The sequence below is a fragment of the Protopterus annectens genome, chromosome 2.part0, assembly GCF_019279795.1.
Source record: "Protopterus annectens isolate FY-2018-M chromosome 2.part0, PAN1.0, whole genome shotgun sequence".
Taxonomy (NCBI): domain Eukaryota; kingdom Metazoa; phylum Chordata; order Ceratodontiformes; family Protopteridae; genus Protopterus; species Protopterus annectens.
This window is the reverse complement of record NC_056728.1, coordinates 864,005,705-864,026,696: the sequence shown is the minus strand read 5'-3', so window position 1 is coordinate 864,026,696 and position 20,992 is coordinate 864,005,705. Positions and strand designations below refer to the sequence as shown.

The window sequence follows — 20,992 nt, the reverse complement described above, 5'->3', positions numbered from 1 at the left end:
GCAAGGCTGGCCCCATCTGCGGAAAATTCTTTCCGCCACCTGTGGATTGAGGGACCACTCGTGAGGTAACAGGATGGCTCTGCTCAACCTGTCCGCAATGACGTTGGATGACCCCGGGATGTGCGTTGCTATCAGAAAGCGACCCGTGGACTCTGCCTATTGCCAAATTCTCATGGCCTCTCTGTATAATGGGCAAGATCTGGTCCCCCTCTGTTTGTTTATGTACCAGACTACAGACATGTTGTCTGTCTGAACTGCTACTGTTCCTAGAGGTAGGAGGGTTTGAAAGTGTTGCAACACCAGGAACACCGCCCTCATTTCCAGAACATTTATGTGCAGGTTGTACTCCATGTTGGACCATTCCCCTTGGACTGTTCTTCCCTGAAATAGTCCCCCCCACCCTATCAGAGAAGCGTCCGTGGTTATCGTGGCCGTCGGATTGGGTAGAACAAATGGACGACCCATAGTGAGATCCTGACTGTACACCCACCATGAGAGGTCTCGTTTGCAAGAATCTGTTATCAGAATCTCGTGTGCTAGGGGAAACTGCTGGAACGACCACTGCGTGAACAGCAGCCATTGGAGGAGCCTCATGTGCAATCTTCCCATAGGAACTGCAATCAGGGACGCTGCCATGAGTACCAAAACCTTCAACACTAGTTTGGCCGGGGCTTTCCTGCTTCGCAGTAGAAGAAGAACCTGTTTTTGAGGGATGAAGCCCTTATTGGAGGGAGCTTTACCAGTGTTAAACGTGTATCTAGGTCTGCTCCGATGAATGAAATATGCTGTGAGGGCAATAAGGTAGATTTTTCGAAGTTTATGGAAATCCCTAGGTGGGAACAAAGGTCGACTGTGTAGTCTCTGGCTTGTATGAGGCGACACCCGGTGGTGGCGGTGAGGAGCCAGTCGTCCAGATAGGGAAACACCCGGAATCCTAGACGTCTCAAGTGAGACGCTACCACTGCCATGCATTTGGTGAATACCCTGGGGGCTGAGGTGAGCCCAAAGGGCAGGGCTCGAAATTGAAAGTGACTGGCTCCCAGCCGGAAGCGCAGGTGATCTCTGGACGGTCTGGCCATTTTGATGTGGTAGTACGCGTCCTTGAGATCTATCGAGCACATCCAGTCGTCCTTCTGTAAAAATGGAAGGATCGATTGAAGCGTGACCATCCGGAACTTTTCCTTCTTCATGAAGGTGTTGAGATTGCTGAGATCCAAAATCGGTCTCCAGTCCCCTGTCTTTTTTGGAACTAAAAAGAACCTTGAGTAAGTTCCGGATCCTCTTTGGTCCGTGGGACTGGTTGGATGACTCTTTTTTCGAGCAGCTTTGAAATTTCTATTGCTGCTGGGCCTCGCAGATGGGGTGGCACATCTGGAAACCTTCTTTGTTGGGGTGGAGTTGATATGAAGGGGATTTTGTATCCTCTGGTTACAATGCTTTTTACCCAAGAGTCCGAAGTAAGAGTTAGCCAGGTCTGTGGGTATAAAGCCAAGCGACCCCCGACTGCCTCCAGAGCAGGACAGTCGGGCCTCCGTTCAGGAGTGCTGGAAAGGCTTACCAGGGACGGAATCCCTGTCGCCTTGGTTTTGCGGACCCCCTGTGCCGCTGGGGCGACGTCTTCCATTTCTACTCCCCCCTCTGCCTCTGGAGGGGGCATCATTCTGTGTGGCCTGGAAAGATCCCTGAGTTTTAGGGAACCACATTTTTCCGTCTCATTGCCCTTTGGGGTACGGTCTAGTTGGAGTGGAGAAACAGACTCCGACAGCAGACAGAGTCTTTCCTTCTTGCTCACACCGAGTTAGTGTCTCCTTCACTTTGGGCCCAAAGAGAGTGGCACCATCAAAGGGGGTGTTGGCGAAGGAAGACTTGAAGGCTTCCGCAAATTAGCACAGCCGCATCCAGGATTGTCTTCGTAGAGCAATCGCTGAAGCTGCAGCTCTACTCGATCCTTCAAACACATACGAGATGAGCCTCATGGATGAGTTCACTATGGAGGTAAGGGTGTTGAGCTGTGCTGTTACCTAATCTGAAACAGCAGCATCTGTGTTACCCTGGAGGGTATCTCCCAGCTCCTTGATGAGATCCCTCTGCAGACATGTAAAATGTGTCAAATAGTTTAGCGAACGCATGGAAAAAGTCGCTGAACTAAAAACGCGCTTCCCATATCTGTCCATAGTCCTAGAATCCTTATTAGGAGGATGAACAGAAGAGGAAGACTCGGACATCTCCTTTTTAGTGGCTGCCTCCACCACCATAGCATCGACCGGAACTCCTTTGGTGAGATAAACCTTGTCCTGGGGGGTGGTGATAAATTTGCTCGGTTTTCGAGGGACCGGTTCCACTGTGTCCGGTGTCTCCCATGCCCTTCGAGCAATCAAATCCATTAACTCATCGAAGGGCGGAGTAACCCAGGAGGTAGAAGGTTGAGCCCCAAAAGCCTTCAGCAGCACCGACTCATCCTCAGTGGGGCTAGGGACTGCCAATCACCCCTCTGTTTTAAGATCTCCAAGATGTCCGCAAATGAGACATCCTCAGAGGGGGATCTTGGGGACCCCTCTGCCTCATCCAAGTCAGTGTCAGATGTTAGAGATTCCTGCGGGGAATCTAAGTGCCTCCTCTTACACAGTCTTTTCCTCGGGACCTCATCGGAGGGGGCTTCTGGTGAGGCCTCCGAGGAACAGGGGGCACCCTCTGGGGGTGGCTGAGGCAATGGTGCTCTACGCTTTGGATGGGTCGTGGGGGCAGAAACAGAAAGCGGCCCCTTAGGGGAGGGAGAAGACGCCTCCGATGAAGTGGTTGTCCGAGCAGACAAAACCTTCCTCATAAGGTCAAAAGCCCCTGAACCCCAGGCCGAGGACTCCTCCGGTTCCGAAGAACATGGAAGCATCCTAGACACGGGGGCCGTGGGCCCCGACCCCGAGGACGGAGCCGAGCCAATCTGCGCCGAGGCCCCGAGAGGGAGAGTCGGCACCGAAAGGTCGGTACGACTCTCGGTCCTGGAACCGAGGAGAGATCGTCGGCTCCGCGACTCACCTACAGGTTCCGAAGGAGTCGAAGTCAATGGTGTCGATCGTGCAATGGACGGTTTCGGCACCGAGGGCTCCACTATCATCGGCTCATCCTCTCCTGGCTCCGAAGACTGGATGGGACTCGAAGGAGGACCTGTTGGAGATATAGGGAGGCCTTCTAGTTTCGACACCAATTGGGAGGAAACTGCAATCAACTTGGAAAGGGCCGTGTTCTCCATGAGTTTCTGCACAACACGATCCACATCTGTATCGGATAACGGTCTGGAAGATCGGGTCGAAGGGGCCGAAGATGGCACCGACCGAAGAATGGACGGTGGCGGTAGCTCCGACACCGGTTCCAAGACCTGGGGCTCAGTGAAAGACAAACATTCGACGCTCGGCCCCGAAGTCTGTGGAAACGGCGAACGAACCTTCGTAGATGAACTCGGAGCCGATGACATGGGCTCCGACATCTTCGACCCCTTCGAGGACTTAGAAGCCTGGTCCAATTTGTCCAAAGCCTCCTGGAAGGCAGGCTTACGTAGTCCTCTATCTATAAGTTTCCTGCGTCTATCTGTCATGACCCCCCCACTAAAGGAATGGCATATAGAACAATCCTCTTGTAGGTGGAGAGGGCCAAGACAGTAAACGCAGGAAGCGTGGTTGTCAGTGATGGACATTTTCTGTCCACACTGACATCTTTTAAAGCCGGATTTGGCTTTCTCTGACATAACCGGTAGAAGTAAGACACTCTACTAGGAAAAATTTTAAACACTAGCTACAATAACTAATAACTACTAAGTAAATATTGATATATGTATGTATATATATATATATATATATATATATATATATATATATATATATATAAGAAGAAGTATTGCTCTATAAAGTGGGAAAAAGGAGGTAGGCCACAAAAGGGAACCTATAAGAATATTACAGGATTAACTATAATAACACACACACACACACACACACTAGCATTATATCAAAAACTAACTTTAAGAACTTTTTAAACAAGAAAGATAAGAATCTTATCTGTAATATAACAAAAATCTCTGGTCCGAGCTCTCCTTGATGTGATCTGTTGCAGCGGCAAACTAGATCTGAGTAATGGCAGGGAGGATTGTGGGATATAGCCTGGTCTCGAGCTTCTCTGAGATGCAGAGCTTTGCTATGCGGCCGACTCAGAGCCGAGGATCGGCTCCGAACCCGTGTGTAAGAACAAACGGCGAGATTGAACACTCTCACATGACAAACAAACATACAGGCTAATCTTCTAAAAACATGTAGAAGCCACACTAACTTTGGTGATGTGCTTTTTCTGTATGTATATATATATATATAGAGAGAGAGAGAGATTTACTTCTTCCATCTTTGAAATACACTTTCAGACTGACTAGATATGAAAATTAGATGCAACATTTACAGATGCTCTTACATCACTGTCAAACCCCCCAAGGTAGTTAATAACTGTAGTATTTTTTATTTTTCCTATAATATTGTCTGGTGTAATGTTCATGCCCAGAAACCCATCAGTAACTTTCAGTTTCTTAATTTTTTTCTTGCCATAGATCATAAAGGTCCCACCATTTCTTTTTTTCCCCGTTTAGATTTCACATATCATCTAAAGGGTGTTTGACTAAGCTTGCACAACAGAGAGACCACATTCTGTAGTTTTCTTGTTTAAGTCACTGTCCATAGTTTTATACTCTGAGTTTTTATACTTTTGTAGTTAATAAGTTATTGTAAATCAAACCTGCAGCTAAACTTAGTTAGTCATTAGAGAAATCTGTAGGAAGAGGAGAGATTTCTTTTATTTATGCATTATATTTGCATTTGTTAACCAGAACAGAGTGGCTGAGCAGAATCCTATTTTCAGGTGTGGCCGGGAGAAAAGCTCTGTGAGGAGTTTACAGTATATAGCAAATATTTTCATATTTAGAAAGTGTTGCTGTTGACTAATTTTAGAAAATTAAGGGCAAGGAAGAAAGCTGAAAATTGCTTGAAAATGCTTTACCAGTTACTGAAATGTCAGCTCTCAGTGATAGATAAGAAGGTGTACCTGATGCCTAATTAAGACAGTGGTGGAAATTATATGCAAGCTTGCCAGAACTGCAACTTTGAATACCTAAAATTTTGCAGTAAAGCTCCTTTGCCTGAAATAAGATTTGCATGCACAATGAAGGGCATTCAGCAGGACATAATTAGCACAAATCAGAGCAATTAAGAAAAACAAAACGGTATAAGAAACTTCTCTGTGTGGAAGATTTTCAGTCTATATATCTCTAGTTAATCACTGTATATTAATCAGATCAGACAAAAGTAGTAGAAGTAGCGAACGTAAACTCATCTTAAGTAAAAAAAAATAATAGTAATAAAAATATATAATTGTACAGAATTACTAAGCATTCAAAAGTAATCCAAGCAAGGCGGGCAGTCTGTTTCCAGTTGAAAATCCTTTGAGTACTTTGCCTGATCTAATAATATACAGTGATTAACTAGAGATATATGGACTGAAAATCTTCCACACGGAGACGTTTCTTAAACTGTTTTGTTTTTGGACCCACTACACTTGTTTAATGGGTTGTTTTGAGACTTTGGGGATATCACGGAGATTAACAATTAATTAAGAAAAAAAGATATACTAACACTGCTTCTGTAGACAATCTAAGATGCCACTGCCTCAGACACAGCCTTGTCATTTATAAGTGAATGCAGGACAAACCACCTGATTTGTTTTATGTAGGCTGTATCCTGTTATGAGGTCACAAAAAAATACTGTAGGAAGGAGAAAGAGAGACTGAAAAGGAAACTAGTATCAGTATGGCTCTTTCCATCTGTGCCATTTTAAAGTATAATAAATTACACAGTTGTAGACAATGACATTGACACTGAGGCACTAGTACTATTCAGAGGATAAAAGTAAAATGAAACGTTTATATGTTTTCATTTTCTTTGTCTGCCCGTTTAAGCATAAGTACACTATGCCTTGCATTTGCAGCTATGTCACATGCACACTATGATAACATTAGCTTACCTTTTTATTAACAAATGATTATACACTTGTTATATAAAATAAGATGTTAATCTTTCAATCTAAACAGAATTCTATAATCTGATCTTGAGAATACTCTTTTGTCATTTTTAATTTCTCCAAGTCTTTTGGGTTTCTAGTACCATGATGGGAATGGACCCCATTCCTAATCAAAGTATGATTAAAGTTCATGAGATTAGTATTGTTTCACTCTTTGATGTTAGACAAAAGTGCTCTTCGTAGCACCCGCAATGTGCCCAGTAATGACTCCAGCAATTCGTATGCTGTTACGGGAATTGGTATCATATGTAAATACGATTGTAAATTCTTTTTTATAAGACCAGTTGCTCCTACTACTACTGGAACTGTCTTGGTATCTTTCTTCCACATGGCTGTCGTTTCTGCCTGCAGATCAACATATTTTATGACTTTGTGTCTCTCTGTACACAAGACACTGTAGCCACTGGGTGTGGCGATTCAGATCAATGATCTTTTTTTCTTTCTCTTCTGGACCACTATATCCGGTTTTCTAGCATCTATCTTTCGAACTGTTGCTATTGGGTGATCCCATGTGATATAAACTTCATAATTTTCTATGATTCTTTGTGGCTTATGTTTCAAGTGTTTTTCAGCCACTTCGATACGATAATGTTTGCAAAAACTGATGTACTATGTTCTTCATCTGTAAATATGTTGTAAGTAATTGCTATGTAAATTGTTAATCACTATGTAATCCAATGTAACTATTGTCTGTTTATTTTAACTGTGGAGCTTTTCTCCCCGGGCCTCCGCTGAAAATGGACCTACGTCCAGTCGGACACTTTTGTTTGTGTCTTTCGGCTTTTCCCGGTTAGGGGTCGCCACAGCGGAACTCCAGTCTGCTAATGATTGGTAGTGGATTTTTACGTACCGGGTTACCAGCCCTGACGCACAACCTTCAACGAAGGCACGCCCCATTCACGTATGCCTCCACACAGAAGACGCTCTAGCTGAGAATCGAACGGGACAACATCTTGCTATGAGGCAACAACGCTACCGCAGCACCAGTCGGACACTCCTGGTCAACAAATATAAATAAATAAATAAATCCTCCAGTGTAACAGTCTCGCCACATTATTATGCCTTTCAGTATACAGTCCCTCTCCCATTAGTGTGTCGCAACCAGCAATAAGGTGTGTGACTGTTTCCAATTCTTTTTTGCAAAACCTACATATATCTGTTTCTCCCACATGTTCAATGGACTTTGTAAACCAGTGTGTACGTAACCCACTGTCTTGGGCTGCCAATATTAACCTTTCATTTCTTGATGTGAATTCACCGCCCCTTAACCATTCCTGCGTTCGTTCTTGATCAATATGAGGCTCTTCCAGAAGTTTTCTATACTTGCAACTATATTTATGTTTTTTCCACATTTCTTGCCTTGTCATGTGGTCCTTCACCTTATATTCTTTCTTTTGTTTTTTAGCACATTCAGTTGTTGCCTGATTTTTATCCACTTCTGGTTTGATTTCCATTCCTGCTTGATGTCGATATGTTTCTGATAAATTAAGCAGAGATGTCATCTTATGTTTATTCTCCTCATGTTTCAAAACTTTCACTACATTTGGATCTTGTGAGGTCAGTAAATATGTGTGAAGTCCCACGACTGCAGATCTATACATGTAATCAATTTCAAGGAGGCCCATACCTCCTTCAGAACGGGGAATATATAATCTTGGTATACACTGATTTGTATAAATCATTTGGTGAGCATTAAGCATCCTTCTTGTTTTAATATCCAATATATCCAACACTTTTTGGGGCCAATCAATCACTCCAAAACTATAAGTTAGGACAGGAAGAGAAAATTGATTTATGGCTTGGATCTTTTTCCCAGATGTCAGTGCTGTTTTCAGGGTCAATTTAAGTCTTCTAAAGTATTCCTTACTAAGCTTTATTTGCATTTGTTCATGTTTTATTGCTGATCCTTCATCGATTCCCAAGTATTTATACACTCCCTCTTGCTCAAGTTCTTTTATATCACATTCTTGTCCCAAACTGATATTTTCCTGGTACTGCAGTTTTCTTTTCTTAAAGGCTGCTTTTGCACATTTATCAAGACCGAATGACATTCCAATATCATCTGAAAAAGTTTTGACAACCTGCAGCTGTGCTTTCAGTTCCTCATCTGATGAGCTATACAGTTTTAAATCATCAACAAACAGAAGATGAGAGGTCACCAGACTTTGTTGTTTTCTAGAAGCCAAATTGTAGCCATGACTTAAGCTGTTAAGTAAACAACTTAATGGATTAATGCAAGGCAAAATAGCAACGGTGACAGGGAGTCACCCTGTAATACCCCCTTTGGATTTTTATCCCTGGGATAATAATCTGTCCTTTATCATGGCTTAATTGCAAAGTGGTCTGCCACTGTTTCATGGTTACTGTAATAAAATCAATCAGTGTAGGATGTACCTTATACATTTTTAAGCACTCTTTTATCCATGAATGTGGGATACTATCAAATGTTTTTTTATAGTCACTCCATGCCATACTTAGATTCTTCCCTTTCTTAAAGGTCTCCACTATAACTTTATTTAACAGCACATGATCCTTTGTTCCATATGATTTTCTTTTATTGCCCTTTTGTTCTACTGCCATAATTGAGTTTTCTTCTAAATGACTATAAACTCTGTCAGCGTCAATCCCCATGTATAGTTTATATGTCATCGGAAGACAAGTTATTGGTCTATAATTTTTAGGGTAGCTTGCAGGTTCACTCTTAAGTAAGAGTATTGTTTTTCCTGTTGTTAACCGGTGTGGTGTCTGTTCGGGGTGTGCATGTAAATAGTTCTTACTCATGGCTAGATCCTTGTGTAAAGAAGTTAATAGTTTAAGCCAAAAGTTAGGTACTGCATCTGGGCCTGGGGTTTTCCAATTAGAGGCTTTTCTCAACTTTGTTTCAATCTCTCTGGCTGTTATTTCATCCCATTTCATATCCTGTACCTTTAATCTTCTTATTCTTTCTTTTACTACTTCTATCCATTTAGCATCTTTGTTGTGTTCCACAGGATCTTCGTAGATACTTCTCTAAAATGTATCTGCTTCCTCTTTTTTCGGCGGTCTATCAATTCCTTTTACATTATTTCCCAATTCTCTATAAAACTTTTTTGGGTCATCAGTAAATTGCTTATTTTGTGCTTTTCCCTTATATTTACATTTGTATCTTCTGAGTCTTTCCGCCTGTTTTGAAATTTTAGTTACTGTGCAATATTTTATATGCCTTTAACAGCAGCCTCAGTTCTAGATTCAACTGTCCCTTTCTTTTTGCCAATACTCTCCGTCCCTGGTAGAGAAGGCAGTCTCCAGCTTACAGTTCGAACTTCTTGGCATAATTCCACTCTGTTAACTTTCCATCTCTAGTTCCATCTCTTGCTCCCAGTACTTTGTTTCTTTTGCCAGGGCGGCGCCTCACAGCAAGAGATTCTCCGGTTCGATCCTCGGTTGGGGTGCCTTCTGTGTAGAGTCTGCATGTCCTCCCTGTGATCGTGTGGGTTTCCACACAAAGACATGCTCTAGGTGGATTGGACACTCTAAATTCGCCCTAGGCATGAGTGTGTGCATTTGTGTGCCTTTTGTGGAAGGTTGGGTGCCGGGCTGGCAACTCGACACTGTAAAACACCACTGCCAATCATGAGCAGACAGGTGATCTGCTGTGGCGACCCCTAACCGGGAAAAGCCGAAAGAAGAAGAAGAAGAGTTTATCTCCAATAGTGCATAATAGATCCTGGTCTGTTCTAATACTGCGCATTGCTTTTATCACATCTATCTTTCTTAATATTTTTGTTGATTTGTTCCCTCTTCTATAATCTTCTAACAATGACACTTTCTTGTCTTAGCTGCTTTATAGTTTTCTCTATTCGATATTTCCTTGATGGTATTCGCTTTCACTCCCCCTTATTCCCTTGCTACCCTATGTTCCTGTGGTAGAATTTTATCAGTTATTAATTTAGCAGCATAGTAATATATTCTGTTTACTTATGTTGTATTGCATGGATCTCTACGGACAGTCCTAATTATTATTATTACTGTGTTCATTTGTTTTATCAAGCTTCTGACTTTTGGAGTTTTATTAACCTTCTGCAGTCTATCTCATTGATCTTGATATATCTGTCTTTGCTTATCAAATCAAGCAACTCTTCTCAACTCCTTTTCTTCCATACTGAGGGCACATCCCTTGTTTTCCATTTCCTGTGGGCATTCTATAGAAAGTTCTATAACATCTTCTTGTGGCACATTCTCTTCTCTCCTTTTACTCCTTCACTCCTTTGTGAGTGGACTGATGAGATTTCCTTTATTTCAGTCCCCAACTCTGCTGTTCTTTTTCTTTTCATCTCCCACACCAAGACCACATGCCTCCTGCCATTGTACAACGTAGAGTCACTGTCCAGAGTAGAAGAGTGTGCTTAGTCCCTGTGCTGGTCAATTCTTTGCTGGCACTTTTAAATCTTGGTCCTTATATCTGTCACAGAAAAGTTCCAAGTTCTGTACCTAAGAAATACACACCATTCAAATATTCATGTAATGCACTGCTGTAAGTAACAGGATTTCATTTTAGTCACCTGAAGATGTAGAAGGGAAAAACAGCAGTCCTAAAGTGCATCTCATAGTTGGTGGTAGCTGAGTCTGCCCGGTGCATGGATTAGCTGGAGGGTCCCTCACATGATCCTAGGCCAGTGCCAAAGCACTGTGCAAGGGCAAAGGATGCAAACAGCAAACAGATTTTACACCTTCATGAAGGTAAATCCATCATCAAGATGGCCTTGCAGACCCCACATGTTCAAGCTAGCTTGCATACATCCTTTATGTTGGTGAACAGTAAGGTACTCACAGGAGGTAGAGCCCTACCAAACAACTTGATGAGTATATTGCTGGGGGAGAGGGGTAAACACAACCCACCTCCTAATTCAGCAGCCTTTGTTTATCAGTGATAAGGGGCAGTCTCTTGAGACCTTCAGCAGGTGCTGTGTGTCTACACAGCACTGAGGACCAAGTGCTCCTCCCCTGGCTGCTACCTAGTTACATCTCAAGTCAGTGGCTTATGTTTGGAAGGTCTGCCTTGGTCTCCAGTCCCAATGCTTACAGGTCAGGCCCTCTACATCACAGAATATGATGTATGATGGGATCTGCCCTTGTGATTGTGGGAGCACGTTGTCTGAGTATATGTACTGACACAAGCACAAGCCCTATGAATTTTCACCTCTCCTTAACTCTTTGCCTGGCTTTATGGCAAAGAAGACTAAAACTTGACTATGAAACTGAGTTCAAAAAGTGACTCGAGTACTAGAAGTGCTGGACAGGGGAAGGATATGAGTGAGCAGCCAGTGTTAGCAAGCACTTCCGAGAAGGAATGGTGGGTCTATTTGGGTGATTGTCAGCAACAATTAGAGGCTTGTAAGACACTGAAATTGCCAGGACCATGGACATATGATCTCAGTAGTCCCATGCCTAACAGTAGCACTCATTAGCATTTGTGTGTAAGCACCTATACATAGGCAGAAGGCATAGTAGGCGCTGCTATGATATGTGTTTGAGTCTCTAACTAAGGACAGAATTGGAGTCTAAATTAGAAACTCCCTCATTATCTGCATTATTGGACATTGGAGAGGAGGCACAGAACCTCCCTGACTGCCTGGATGAAGATCCCTCAGGCTGGCTTTCACCCATTGCTGGGGATACCTTGGAGCAGGAGAAGAGATTAGATGGAGGGGAGCTGATAGCCAGCAGTCATGGGGGAATGATATAGAAAAAAGCCTCTTGTCCTTGTATTGCCTTTGGCAAGCTAGTCTGGTGCCACATCGTTGACCTCCAGAGCTGGTCTGTCACATGTATCTGTCAAGCTAATGTCCATTCATTCCAGAGCTAGGATTTAGGGAGAATCTTCTGCTCCTTTTGTGCCTTGAAAAGGAGTAATGAGAATTCAGACGTCCCATACTTTTAGTTAGATAGACTTTGAGACCTCCCCCATATAACTTCCTCTCAGATGACCCCTCTTTCTCAGAAATCCATATTTATTTATTGGACATTTATTAATTCATCCATCTCTCTGCTTACTTACTTTTATTTTATTTTATTTTTAGGTTTATGCCAGACCCATTCAACTGCAACTTTGATCAGTGGATTGGAAACAAGAACTTTACCCCAGGACTCCTCCACATATAACTAATGCATAGAGGCAGCACCTAAATGCATTATCCCAATGCATGGGTTCCCTCCAAATATCTATGTTTTGATCTAGTAATTATCAGTAGATTAATAGATAAATACAGATCTTGTAAATGATTAGGAGAATCTAAACGTCAATGGGATAGGTTAATTTTAAGTACCAAATGGAATAATTGGCTAGGCTTAAAATGGCTGTCAAGGGCAGTTAGCATCATGAACTTGTAAGCAGTGAGCTCCCATGTGGCCCACTGTAATTTTGACTGTACTGATGCTGTGACTATAGGTGCAAGCTGGGATATGTGCCTGTGCAGTATGGCATGGCTTAGGTTCATGTCCTTTAAGGTTGAGTTTAAGCAGCCTGTCCTGTGCATTCCATTGCTGTGGGGGGAGGGTCCTCTTTTAACAAGCTTACCATGACTGGGTTGTAGTTTCCAAAGAGTGAGACAGCATTCCCAGACCCAGTTGTTATCTCTAAAGATTTCTCCAGGCCAGGTCAACCCCATGAAAGAAAAAGCCTCTCCACAGATTGCGAAGGTCCTGCAGACATTAGGTAGTGTTGTTGCCCATGGCTGTGCTGGCCAGATCACCCAGGAGGACATTCCTGCTAGCCACTAGTTACAGCTCTGACTTCAGTCCACAGTTACCCTTGAGAGGACAGTTGTACGAGTTCACACTTCTTTAGACAGAACAATCACAAAGGATTAGTAGGTTCTAGGCATGATCACAGGTGTCCATGCCTAAGCTACTTCTGCAGATATTTTGGGATAGACCCAGAATCTACTACTCAACGTAGCAGTAGGGACAGGTCTAGGGGCTTTACTCCCACCTGTTCCCTAGTTTCAAGGGAGATAGATGTCCTTTCCATGTTATAGGCTTGTGGTATTTCAAATAACTTCTCTAGTATATAATTTTCTAAATGGCGATTTTTCTGAATGTCATGCCTTTTCTTCTGCATCATGCCTGGGCGGTGTAATTTGAAATGCTGATCACCTTTTGACACCTCATTATCTTGGATTCACTCAAGATATACTTTCAATTCACTCTTGGTGGGCATCACTTTGTATAAAAAGAGCTGGTGTTTCATGTTTCTTCTGTTCCAGAGTGTTTGCCACTGTGCTAGTCCTGGTGACAAAGATTTTGCATGAGAAGACCTTCCATTTGTTCTTTTATCTGGATGACTCCTCCAGGTGACCATATAGAGGAACTACTCCCTGACAGAATGTTTTGCTTGGATGACACCATGGTTGTTGTCCTGGGGCTCTTTATCAACTGGGAGTAGTCTTGCTTGTCCCAGTCCAGTGGCTTGCTTTCACTGAGCCAAAGCTGGACCCTGGAGTGCAGTTCCACCCTGTTCATAGAGATGCCTCAAGAGGTCCTGAACTTAGCATTTTTATTGAAGATGCAGCTTAAACATAATCTTCTTAGTTCCTCTTGCACATCTAAGGATATGGATGTTGCATTAGGCTGTAAGATATCATCTGCTGCAGAATGACCACACACTTGTGTATCTTTTTCTGATGTGAGATCCCTACTACAAGCTTTGATGTGGTGGACACATATCTCACCAACCTAAAACCATAACAGATTCTGAAGAAAGATGCTTTACTTGTAAGTGAGAGAGATTGATTCATCTCCTCTAAAGTGTAGGGGAAATAGAGTCAATGTAACAGGGGTCTTCACATAAACCATTTGGATCTTAGGACACTGCTGCTTGCCCTGAGGGTTTGAGGGGAAGAATTGCAGCCATAGCCCCTACAAATTCATTCCAAAAATTAGCCATTTTCTGTGTGCATCTAAACATATTGGGAAGCATCGCCTGTTATGTGCAGCAAGTTGAGGTGGGTCTAGTAGTGGCCCGTAGGCACATTACCCTTCTGGCTATTTACATCCTGGGGAAGATTCCCTGAGACACTTTGTAGTTATCTTCTGGAGTAGAAGATTTAGGAGTCCTGTGTAGTTCATTGGTGTATTCTAGGGTAATGACCATTAGGGCCTTTATACGCCAAGCCATGCAACCCAAATGTATCCCATAAGTTATTGTGCCTTAGTGGCTATTTTAAGGGGTATATTTTAGTTGGGCATGATGTAATGGCTGCCTCTGTCCATCAGAGACATGGGTGTCAGAGCAGGAGTGAACAGTTTCCCATCCACTGGTCCAGGTTGCTTGAATAAGGTTAGAGAAAGGCTCTGCTTCACATGGATGAGAACATTCCACAGAATGGGAATTCATTGAAATACATACCTGTCCCTCCAACATGTCCTATTTAAGTCTTGAGCAAAGTTTGAATTCTTAGATCTAGTAATTCTGGTGCTGTTAGTTTTGCAGATATGTAGAAGGTCTGTCAGAGTGGAATCCAAGTCAGAATCTTCTGGGAGTGGAGCACTCCTATTTAATACCTAAAAAAATGTAGACCTTCCCCGGGTCTACTCAGTTCATCAGGCAATGAGTGGATGCATGCTCCCTGTTGGAGATTTCTGTATACATTCCCATTATGTCCATTGATTCTGTGTTTAATCACAAAGTTCCAAGAAGAAAGAACAAAGGCTATCCTTATTGCCCCTTGGTGACTGAAAAGGATGCTACAGAAAACCTTCCAAGGAAGTCTTGACCTCATAGTGGCACCTGCTACACCACATGGCTTGGCTTCTGGTTTAGCTCTGCTGCTACCAGCTACTGTTCTAGCTGGAGTTTCAGAGGAGTAGATGCCACCAGGAATCTTTGCCCTCATCAGAGTTATTTTGGTTAGTGGAATAGTTCTGTGTTTTGGCAAAGAGGTACCTTATACTGCTTCATTTGGTTAGCCTACAAATTGCTCTGCCTTGTATCAGAAACTTGCATTACCAAGATCTTAGTTTTTCCATGGTCAGGGTGCATATATGTAGCATTTCTGCCCATCAAGACCATGTGGATGGCAGATCTCTGTGAGGGCCAATTGGTCAACCAGTTCTTTTAAGTGTTTCTTTGAAAAAACTTCGTAGCTTTTGCATTTGAATTGGATGATTGACAGGCTTACTTGTTCTCGATTTGAGTCTAATGGTTTTGTGGCTGTGAAGTTCATCTCTTGGAAGGCACTTTTCTTGGTCGTCACCTCTACTCTGAGCTTCAGGACATTATTTGTAGGTAGTATTTTCACAAAAATTGGGTGTACTTAAGGACTAACCCATGCTCCCTGTCACTGAATCAGTTCATCATACTGTGCTGTTTCTAGAGTCAAAATAGAAGGAGAGAGTGAACATTTCACATCCTCCACCTGCAGATGAGGTTCTAACCAAGTATAGTAAGCAAAATCAGGAAGATGGAATGGCAGCTCATCTCCTTTGTTTCAAGAAGGAAAGGGCTAGCAGTTGATAAGCAAACCCTTTCCAAGCAGAATGTGTTTTGCCATCGAGTAGTAAAATGCACTTTGAAAAATGCTCCTGTGAAATGTCACTGCAGTAGGGTGACGTCATTTCCAGTACATATTTCAAGAATGTATCCCTTGTGGACATTTAACCTATGGTCTCTTATTCATCAGTTCATACCTTTCCCAAACATTACACTTGGACCATGCCAGCTCCAGTTCTGTAGAGGAATAAAGCTCTGACTGACCCACATGACCTGGGTTCAGTCAGTTGCTCAGGCACCTGCCGGAGATGGCATAAGAGGAGGGAGGAGCCTGCCTGCTAACCACGCTCCAATGGGAAGGGAGGGATAGAGACAATGTACTGGCTAGATGTGGGCTGTTTCTAATGCTCCATTGCAGAACAGAGCTCTAAATGAATAAGCACGCAATTGGGCTTGGGGACATCTCCATTGGGTCTAGGGTATGGATGCTCCCAAACCATGCCCCATAGCCTGTAGTGACTGCAGAAGGGACAACAGAGCACAAAGAGGGTAGGTCCATAACACAAGAACAAGCAGTCTCCCATGTGCATTATCCTTGGTTTTCAGATAGTTTATCATCTCCATCTTCTAGCCCTGATGTACAAAACTCAGCTGCTCACCAAAGCAGGGCTGGCATCACAGAAGTTTGGCAGGATTTATTTGATCATGGGAAATGTGGTTATCCAGGAGAAGGTCAGCCATCTGAGGAAGACCCCCAGTATCAAATTTATAAGGATCATGTCCTCACTATCTCAGATGATCTCTGACAAAGTCCTCAGTGGGAACTTACTATCCTTCCACCATTCCATTGTACTTGAATGGCCCCTCCATCCAGCTGTTTCTGTGTTGAGAGTTCCCTTCAAGAGAGGTAAGTATACATTTCTGTATTCTTTTGTGCATGATGTGGTTGTGCTGTTTTGCTTGTTGTCCTATAGAGTGTGTTCATTCAAAGGGTTGGGATGAATTGGCAGGCTCTGGTGCTAGGCAAACTGTCATAATCCAGCATGTGGCATCACAGCAGATGCATCTATGAGCACATGGAAGTAAAGAGAGGAAAAAGAGAGGAAGATGTAGCTAAAATGTGATTTGCAGATGTGAAATCACACAAATCATCCCATTTGGAAAGACTCTCTCAAAGATTAGATAAATATCTGTGATTTCTATGTTTTGGGTTAGTTATTCAGTGGAACTTTACTGTAATGAGGTCTTTTTTCATGGTTGTTCACTTGTATTTCTCACTTTGTTAGTTTGTGTGTTTTTCTTTATGCTGTGATTGAGTTGTACATATCATTATACTTAATAGCTTGTTTAGTGTGACTTAGCTTTTACTGGTGGTGTGTCTGTACCTTGTACAGTACATAACTGGAACTTGTTCACTATAATTGTGTTTGGAACATCTGGACAGTTCAGTTATCAAAAGAAATAAATTATTGCTCAGCATGCTTCTTAATAGACTGTCAACTTTGTTGTAACCCACACTTGTTTTTATTGAAATACATTTTAGCTTTACTCCAGGAATGGTATATCACACTTTGGTGTTATCACTGTTGATTGTTAATAGTTTCTAAACATCCTCCTTACCTCTGGCAGTTATCAGTATCCATTTGCCACACAATACTGCCTTAACCATCATAGTCAGCACTTGTAGCTCTAGTACAAGTAAAAGCCGTGACAGAGAACATTCTTAACTTCATACCTCTGTGTAATTTAAATTATTCTGTCTGGTATCCATTTTCTATAATTCTCTGTAGACTGTTTCCACCAGCTAAAACTTTGTCCTGCACCAGCCCCCCCTCCCCATCATTTGCTTAAGGCATTCCCATTCAAAGAAACTAGTTGCCTTCTGTATGCCAGATACTCATTCATACCCACATAATCCAGTACAAGGTTTTGGAACCTATCCCAGCACTCCATGGATGAACAGCATCAAAACTGAGCCTTAATTGAGTGCCAGTCCACTGCAGCTTATGCGTAAACACAAACACACAGACACAGACACATGCACGCACATATCTATGAATGATTTACATGATTACTACTTCATCTATAGTATGTATTTGGGATGTTGTGTGAAACCAGAGCATTGTGCAAATACCCATAAAGTCATAATGAGCATATGCAGACTCTGCAAAGAAAGTACACTAGTTGAGAACCAAAAGCTAGACAGCAATGGTTACTACTGCACCAGTGTGCCACCCACATCAGCTGCATTTCCCTCTTATTTCCATGCACTGTGTTCTCTCAGTCACTTCCCTCCATCTTCTCCTTCACAAAACCATTTCACTTCTGTCTTACCAAGCCTGTCATTTCCTCCTGTGATTTGTTCCCAGCATCTTTGCTAGTACTTTTATGTCTGCATTTAACTGTGACATAGTTGTGTAATTCTCTTCTGTAACCCTCTTCTCCTTTCCTCTTCGTAAGACCACTACTGTGGTCTAATGCACTTGTTCCAGAATGTGCCTTCCTCAAATGCCCTATTTTATATATATATCCCCCGAACATTTCCAAGTGTTTTCTCTATCATTTTACAAAAAAAAAAACTGTCTAGCAGTCCAGCCTCTTCTGCTGCTCTCCCAAATGAAACTGCCTCATTGCCCTGTCATTGTGTTTAAGGCACACTCATTCCAGCCTCCTTCTGTCCATCTGTCCTGAAGACCTTCCCTAGCTGTCCACCTTCTCCATTAATCCCTTTGACCCTTCACTCACCTCCAGTATACATTTCTCATAAAGGTACCAAAATTCCTCAACTTTTTGTCATCCTTGATTCACATACATTTCTTTCTCAATCTCCTGTATTTCTTGCCCGTTTCCTCCTTTGACTGACTGCAATTTTATCTTCCTACTTTCTTTGCTTCCACTCATCACCTCTGAGTCCTATTCACTGACACAGTATATCAAGTCTCTCGTCTCCTCTCCTGCTCATTCATTTTCTGCCTTGGCTACTCCTCACCACATGCCTTGTACCTGTCATCACTCTCTGTGAAATCTTCCAGTCCTTCTGACTCTTACTTATTTCCCCTCCTCCCTTCAGTTCTATCCCTCTATAAAGCACCTTCTACACTATCTCAACTGCCTGCATCCCACCACCGCACCTCCCCTTATCTTTTCTGCTGCATCAGGTATCATCTTATTAAGCTAGTCCTCTTTATCCAGTCATTCCTTCCCCATATCCAACTTCTACATAGCCCTTGCAACCCCCTCCCCTATTTCCACCTAACTAATACATGAGTTACTATAAAAGAAAGTTAAATTTCCTGAGTTGGAATTCCTAGCATATCTCTCAGCTGTACAGATTTTCACAGAATGTCTAGATTTTGGCCTCATATTTTGGTCCATTTTTTTCATAAAATTGTGTTTTTCTGGCAAATTAGTGGTAAATCTTTAAAGATTGAAGTTGGAAAAATAATGACAGATATTTGAGTTTCAGAATTCATATCTTTCATAAAATTTATGCTAATGCAAAACCTGTTATTCTATCAACTTTATTTATTCATTTATTTAGTTATTTATTTCAGTTTGGTGACCGGGGAAGTCCACTGGTTCCATGAGTGCCCGTTTTCAGTGGAGGCCCAGGGAGAAAAGCTCCAAACTATTACATAAACATTTAAGATACAAAAGTATGTTGTTGTTTGTCTTTCGGCTTTTCCCTGTAAGGGGTCGCGACAGCGGAACTCTGGTCCGCTAATGATTGGCAGTAGATTTTTACGAAACACCAAGGTGCCAGCTCGACACCCAACCTTCAACGAAGGCACGCCCATTTACACACGCATGTCTTTCGAACGCTACCCAACCGCGGGGAGAACATGCAGACTCCACACAGAAGGCACTCCCAAGCCCAGCCGAGAATCGAACGGGAGAACCTCTTGCTGTGAGGTAACAACACTACGGCCGTACCACCGCAGCATCAAGTTACAAAAATAAAGTACAGTTTACATGAATGAACATTCTGTATCAGGCTTAGTAGACAAAAGACAATTATGATGTATCAGGAAGGCTGTACTGTGGAGATTCACTTAGGAAAAATCATCATAACAATTGAAGAGTAGCATACTTATACAAAACAATCGATTAAAGTAAGGAAACAGTTTACAGGCATTAGTTTGACAAAAGTGGTTATTTTCAATCTTCACAAGGAAGATAGATATAGTATGTTAAAGTAAGGAAACCATTTAAAAGCATACATTCGACATAAGAAGCTATTTACAATTTATACAAGGTAGATAGATATAGAATCTTCAGAAGGAGTTGCAGAGAGCTAGAGACAGCTCAGGGAACTAGTTCTTAGGGTGTTAGGGAGAATAAGGAGGCAAGGAGTAAAAATTCCTTTGGGTAGTAGTTAGAAGGACTTAGGGTGGAAGCAGGAGCATTTCCATTTGGAGTGCAAGTAAGTGAAAAGCTGGGTTTTAAAGTTTTCTGAGTTAGTTATTGTCCTGAGTGTGGAAGGGAGAGAATTCCATTTCTTACCTAGTGAGAGTGCAAGTAAGTGAAAAGCTGGGTTTAAAATTTTCTGAGTTAGTTGTTGTCCTGAGTGTGGAAGGGAGGCAATTCCATTTCTTACCTAATGAGAGTGCAAGTAAGTGAAAAGCTGGGTTTAAAATTTTCTGAGTTAGTTATTGTCCTGAGTGTGGAAGGGAGAGAATTCCATTTCTTACTTAGTGAGAGTGCAAGTAAGTGAAAAGCTGGGTTTAAAATTTTCTGAGTTAGTTATTGTCCTGAGTGTGGAAGGGAGAGAATTCCATTTCTTACCTAGTGAGAAAGAGAGGAGAAGCTGGCCAGCAGGCCATTTTGGTTTGTGGATAGAGATTAGGTTTTGATTTTCATATCTAAGAGGTCTATTGCAGGTGTGGGGGGAAGGATATTTGTTAGAGCTGGACATTTGTTTGGGTGAAATATAAGTCTGTGCTGTGGTGAGTTGGAGGTAGTCTAGATAATTTGGGAGTTCCAGCCAGTTTAGAGAGTAAAGGGTACGGCAGTGATGGGTGGAATTTCTGGATCTGGAGGCAAATTTAGAGATTTTGTTATAGCAGTTATCCAGTTTAGAGGTGTTGGTGGTGGTCATGTTAGTTAGAAGAGGGGCTCCATATAACAGGGATGGTAGGTAGTAGCCAAAGTATGTCTAGTAGTGTTTGAGGGAAAGAGATTGTTCCTATAAAGCACACCTAGCTTTTGGTGGGTTTTCTTTATATTTTGTTGAGTTGTTCATCTATAGTAATTCCAAGAAGTTTTGCAAAGGGAACTACTTCAGTGGGAGAATTGGAATGGCTGAGAACTTTAAATGAATTTTTGTCAAAAGAGAAAGTCTTGGAGGGAGAGAAAAGTAGAAGTTTAGATTTATTTGCGTTTAGAGACAGGTGATTTTGTAGCATCCAGTTTTCAGTA

At 42.3% G+C, this 20,992-nt stretch overlaps 1 protein-coding gene across 1 annotated transcript in view; it reads left to right on the top strand.

Moving 5' to 3' along the window:
- PLGRKT (plasminogen receptor with a C-terminal lysine) overlaps positions 1-20,992 on the top strand; it is a 1,070,348-nt gene that overhangs the window by 1,013,374 nt on the left and 35,982 nt on the right. The window lies entirely within an intron of this gene.